This window comes from Schistocerca americana, chromosome 8 (assembly GCF_021461395.2).
Source record: "Schistocerca americana isolate TAMUIC-IGC-003095 chromosome 8, iqSchAmer2.1, whole genome shotgun sequence".
Taxonomy (NCBI): domain Eukaryota; kingdom Metazoa; phylum Arthropoda; class Insecta; order Orthoptera; family Acrididae; genus Schistocerca; species Schistocerca americana.
In genome coordinates, this window is record NC_060126.1 from 433807011 (window position 1) to 433813793 (window position 6783).

Genomic DNA, 6783 nt, shown 5'->3' on the forward strand with positions numbered 1-6783 from the left:
GGTCATGGCTGGTATCGTCAGAACTATATACTTATGTGGAGACGGTGTCTGTTCTTTCGGACAGGTCATCAATGGTGTCTGTTCTTTCGGACACGTCAGAAAGAACAGACACCATATCCATATAAGTACGAGGCGTGTTTTTTTTAAAGTAAGTACCGTTTTGGAGTTAAAAAAGGACATGCTAAGGTATCTCAATAATTTTATTTTTACATGAAAGCCTGTACCTTAATCTACTTTTCTACATAATTTCCGTCAATATTGAGGCACTTGTCATAACGTTGTACCAGTCTTTGAATACCCTCCTCAGAGAAGCCTGCCGCCTGACTTGTTAACCACTGAATCACCACTGTTTTGACTTCGTCAACGTCTTGCAGACGCTGACCGCCCAGGTGTTTCTTCAAGTGCAGGAACAGATGGTAGTCACTGGGCGCAAGATCGCGGCTGTACGGGGGATGATCTAGAGTTTCCCAGTGAAAAGATGTGATGAGATCTTTGATCTGCTTTGCCACATGCGGACGAGCATTTTCTTGCCGCAAAACGATGCCCTTGCTCAACTTCCATGGACTGTTGCTTTGATTCTGGTGTGACGTAGGCCACCCATGTTTCATCGCCCGTAACAATTTGGCTTAAGAAGTCATCACCGCCGTTGTGGTACCGCTCAAGGAAAGTCAATACACTGTCTAAACGTTTGGTTTTGTGCACATCCGTCAACATTTTCGGTACCCAACGTGAGCACAAATTTCGGTAATTCAAGTACTCGGTCAGAATGCCATACAAAACACTACGAGAAACATTAGGAAAGTCACCCCGCAAGGAGGAAATCGTTAATCGTCTGTTTTCTCTCACCTTATTGTCCACTTCCTGCACCAAACTTTCATTAACGACCGAAGCACGCCCACTCCGTTGTTCATCATGCACATTTGTGCGGCCATCTTTAAATGCTCTCACCCACTTTCCATCACTCATAATGTTTTCTCCGTAAACTGCACAGATCTCACGATGAATATCGATCGCTTTTAGGCCTTTAACACTAAGAAATCATATAACAGCCCTTAGTTAACATTCGGTGGGACTCACGATTATCGGAGGCATCTTAAACACTCTGTACACAACGTAAACAAGGAAGAATCAGACTGCAATGGCGTCAGTGCTTAGATTAAGGTACAGGCTTTCATGTAAAAATAAAATTATTGAGATATCTTAGCACGACTTTTTTAAATTTCAAAACGGTATTTACTTAAAAAACACGCCTCGTATATACGAGTAGTTCTGACATCACCGGCCATGACCTTCTTCTTCTGTGCTGATGCACACGTATTCCCTGAACTCTTACGGAACTTGATAAGAATGTCTTCCACGAGTAATGAGTGTGTTGGAGTGGGACACTGCGAATGTAGTGTGTGGACATACAAGGTGAGAATGTGAGTATCGCGTGCGCGAGGTAGACCCGGCAGTCGCACTATCCTTTGTGCCCTCGGTGGCTCAGATGGATAGAGCGACTACCATGTAAGCAGGAGATCCCGGGTTCGAGTCCCACTCGAGGCACACATTTTCACCTGTCCCCGTTAACGCCCTCAGCAGCTGAAGGTATTAATATAATTATAATTTCTTTCCAGACGGCTGCAAGTCATCAACCGTATCCATATAAGTATACAAACAGTACTGATTGGATTATCAACAACAGCCTCTTATGTTGAGACAAAATTGTCACCACCACCACAACCACCACCACCACAGTCTCTACCAGCCCCAGAACGCCACCGGCAACAAACCTTCTCACAGGGGGTAGATGCTGGAAATGCAGCACGAACAACTCAACAACAGACACAGCTGTGGGTTGCTCAAAAGTTGGCGACGTTGTGTCCTTATGTGCGTCCTGCTTTCTGGAAATTTGAAAAGGTTACATAACTCGATTGAGGCGCAAACGTTCGCTAACTCACAGAGAGTCTGTAACCGCTTCTGTACTATATCTTCGATCATCTTCTCTACAGAACCTGATTCTGTGGAAGCAGTTCGCTATCAATGAACTTAAACTGATCTTGGGAAAAACTAGTAACACCGTTCACATATGTGACGACATTCATCACATGCTAGCTAACATATCTGAAACTTTTGAAATGTTTGGGCATTGGGAGAGAGCAGTTGACAGCAGTAAAGGTGAGAGGGCTGGTCGTGAAGCGTCGGTAGAAACATTGTCAGAGATAGGAAATGAGTACCGGTCCAGCACACACCTTTCATCTGGCAGGAAGTTTCAAAATAAAGTTAGAAATTACCTCAACACCTGTCTAAGGATATTCTAAAACCAATCATCAGAAGTATATTTTACTAAAAGCTTTTAAAAACGTGAAACACTTTAACTTCTGTAGAAACTCGGGAACAAATACTAAACATTATTTTTCCTGCAGAGGACTTGGTAGCACTTCGGTAGTTTTACTCTTCCCAGCAATAAACCGCAAAACAAATTATTTCTCAGTTTCATCTCTCGAGAAAATATTGTAATTTTGAAAGAGTTTGGTACCTCTTTCGGCAACGTCGCTCACAGTAAGGCTCTCCTGAATGTTTTCATTTCCACTCTTATTACAATGATCAAACTTCAATATTGAAGAATTTGTGTCGAATATGTCAGTGCTGACAGAAAATCTCCTGAAGAAAGTTTGTGTACTATGAGTCAAAAGATGTTTCACAGTGACTCACGATGTTCTGATAATTTATCAGCTGACTTGACTATAGAAAATCATGATGAATTACTTTAATTTCTTCAGAGAACAGAAGCCATGATCGAGTCTATAATCGAGTAAGAGTGAACCTTATTTCCTCCATTAGATAACTGAAATTTATCCTGAAAGAAGTATGTCGTGAATGTGTAAACTGCGTTTTCTTCCATCTGAAATGACAATTCATATTTTACAAAATGATACACCTTTCTTCGAAACACCGCCAAGGAAAACCAATGTTGGCGTTAAAGTTTTCCACTAATCACCTCGCTTATATTTGTGCTTGGAAAATTGGAGCTGAAGAAATCCAAGAACACTTCAAAGTATTACGAATTAACTACATTAACTTGTCGAATTTTCTCCCGGTTTCTCCAAATATTTTGAAAATCGTCCTGTGTGAACCATCACTGATACAAAACAGGTCCTCGAATCTAACTCCAGAAGATAATGATGACAAGAGAGGTACAGAAGGTCATGAGTGAGCAATTTACTAGGTGTTGTAAGAGATTTCAGGATTGCAGTCGGTCGTGTTAAACTTCACCGCACGATACTTGGACTGGACTGCTGCCAGTCACCTTCACCTGTGATACGGTTGTAACCTTTCCCTGATGCTTTTCAGTCTGTATATTGAGCGAGCAGTAAAGGAAACCAAGGTGGATTTCGGAATGGCAATTACAGTTGAGGGAGAAGAAACGAGAATCTTGCTGTTTACCGATGGCACCGCGTTTCAGCCAGAGACGGCAAAGGATTTGTAACAGCAACTGAGCGTAATGGACAGTGCCTTTAAACGAGGTTGTAACATGACGATCTACAAAAATAAATAAAGGATAACTGAGTATAGTCAAATTAAATCTGACGATTTAGGGAATTAGAGAAGGAAATGAGACACTAAAAGTAGTAGATGAGTTTTGTAATTTGAGCAGTAAAGTAACTGCAGACCGACTGCAGCAAGAAAAGATTTTCTGTAAAAGAGGAATTTGTTAAATTAGAATATAAATTTAAGTGTCAGAAAGTTTCATCCGAGGGAATTTTACTGGAATGTAGCGTTGTATGGAAGTGAAATGTGGATGATAAACAGTTCGGACATGAAGAGAACAGAAGATTTTATAATGCGCACTATAGAAGAATGCTGAAGATTAGATGGGTAGATCGAGTAATTAATGAGGACGTACTGAATCATCTTGAGGAAAAATAAATTTATGGCACAACTTGACTAATGGCTAATTGGCTGATAGGACATAAGCAGGGTATCAGTGACAGAATGAGCAAGAACTTCGCTGATGTCAGCATCAGCATTCCTGTAATTCTGACAACATGACATCTGGACAGTTGCACCAATACCATGACATCATCATCATCATCATCATCATGTCAGCGTTCTGTGAAGGCCACCCCCCCCCCCCCCAACCTGCGCCCTCCCTTCCATTGCCCCTCCACCTCATTCCCCCCCCCCCCCCCCCCCCCCCCCCTATGTGTCACGCGTGTACAAATAGAGGAAGAGGTACAAACGTGGCATTGGGATAGTAATATGGAATACTATGATTTCTCGCCATGTAAGTGCTATATTTTGATGAGCTGCTTGAAAACTACGTTCACCAGCTGTAGACTGCTTAGGGATGCATTCTTATTACTGTTGTCAGCCATCGCGACTGAGTGAAGCTGATTTAATGAATTTACTAGGAGGAATAGTTGTTCCAGGTTGGTGGTTTTCTGTTTCATTCTCGTAATAATACATAAATTATTAGTATGCACACATCAAAAAAAGTTTGCATCACCTCGGTTCCGAGAGTTCCGGGAACTGTACAGAAAATTGAAATAAAGATCAACATAAATACCATTTCCGCCCTTTTTATTGCTCATGAAAGCCACACATTGATGTTGTACCAGCTTAAAGCAAGACCTTAGGAAGTGGTGGTTCAGGCTGCTGTACAGACCGGTACCTCTAATACCCAGTAGCACGTCCTCTTGCCTTGATACATGCCTGTATTCCTGTATTCGTCGTGACATACTGTCTACAAGTTCATCAAGGCACTGTTGGTCCAGATTGTCCCATCCCTCAATGGCGATTCAGCGTAGATCCCTCAGAATGGTTGGTGGGTTACGTCGTGCATAAACAGACCTTTTCAATCCATCCCAATCATGTTCGATAGGATTCAAGTATGGAGAACATGCTGGCTACTTTAGTCGAGCGATGTCGTTATCCTGGAGGAACTCATTCATAAGATGTGCACGATGGGGGTGCGAATTGTCGTCCATGAAGACAAATGCCTCGCCAATATGCTGCCGATATGGTTGCGCTGTCGGTCGGAGGATGGCATTCACTTATCGTACAGCTGTTACGGCGTCTTCCATGACCACCAGCGGCGTACGTCGGTCCCACAGAATGCCACCCAAAAACAGCAGGAAACCTCCACCTTACTGCACTCGCTGGACAGCGTGTCTAAGGTGTTCAGCCTGGCCGGGTTGCTGCCAAACACACGTCTCCGACCTCCGACGATTGCCTGCTTGGAGGCATAGGCGACACTCACCGGGGAAGAGACTGTGATGCCAATCCTGAGCGGTTCATTCGGCATGTTGTTGGGCCCATCTGTACCGCGCTGCATGGTGTCGTGGATGCAAAGAAAGGCCTCGCCACAGACGTCGGGAGTGAAGTTGAGCATCTTGCAGCCTACCGTGCACAGTTTGAGTCGTAACACGTCCTGTGGCTGCACGAAAAGCATTATTCAACATGGTGGCGTTGCTGTCAGGGTTCCTCCGAGCCATAATCCGTGGGTAGCGGTCATCCACTACAGTAGTAGCTCTTGGGCGGCCTGAGTGAGGTATGACATTGACAGAGTACTAGTATTTCATGTTTGTACCTCAGTATTACATATTTGTACCGTACTTTCACAACCTGTTTTACTCATAGAAATTACTTCAGAAACGGCTTCACGAGCTCGAAAACAGTGGGTTGTGTCTGCTATGCAAATAGCATGTCCGAACAACATCGCTTTGGTCCACTCCGAGACGCCTGGACACTTCCCTTGTTGAGAGCCCTTCATGGCACAAAATAACAATGCGTACGCGATCGAACCGCGGTGTTGACCGTGTACCTCCTTTCTGATGGAATGACTGGAACTGATCGGCTGTCGGACCCCCTCCGTCTAATAGGAGCTGCTCATGCATGGTTGTTCACATCTTTGGGCGGGTTTAGTGACATCTCTCAACAGTCAGAGGGACTGTGTCTGTGAAACAGTATTCACAATTGAGGTCTATCTTCAGGAGTTCTGGGAACCGGGGTGATGCAAAACATTTTCTGATTGTGTATTTTGTAAACAGACCTTTAGCTAATACATTAAGCGATAAAATGGCGTGTTTGTTACCTGTTTAAATTTGATTTTCGATTTTATTTGCGTTTCTGAATTTCAAGACGGCTATGTCACTAATATGGAATACCAGTATTTCATGTTTGTACCTCAGTGTCAAATATTTGTACCGTACTTTCACAACCTGTTTTACTCATAGAAATTACTACAGAAACGGCTTCCCGAGCTCGAAAACAGTGGGTTGTATCTTCTATGCAAATAGCAATTAAAACGTTAGAGAAAATAAAATGAGCCACTCTAGAAATCTGGATGTTACAAATTTCGCACGAGAAACTACGTCATTAGCTTGTGTGTGCCTCCTCAAGCCTCCCGAAGATGCAACTGCTGGATAGAACTTTCGTGAGTCCTTTGGAAGCCTGTTATTTCGAACGGGTAGGCGTATGGATGAGGGAAGATTCAAGTCCAGTAACAAACATAGAATCGTCGAACTGAATGGGAAGGTCTGCCTCGAGTGTCATACAGTGGATAAAAGGAAATGATCGTACGGTATTGTTGGCCGGGAGGCCCTATCCGGGGAAGTTCGACAGCCTAGTGCGAGTCTTAGTGCAATCGACGCCACGTTGGGCGACTCGAGTGCCCGTGATGAAGAGGAAATGATGATGAGGACAACACAACGCCCAGGAGAAAATCTCCAACCCGACCGGGAATCGAACCCGGGCCTGCTGCATGGGAGGCAAGCACGGTACCATCCAGCTTAGCAGGTG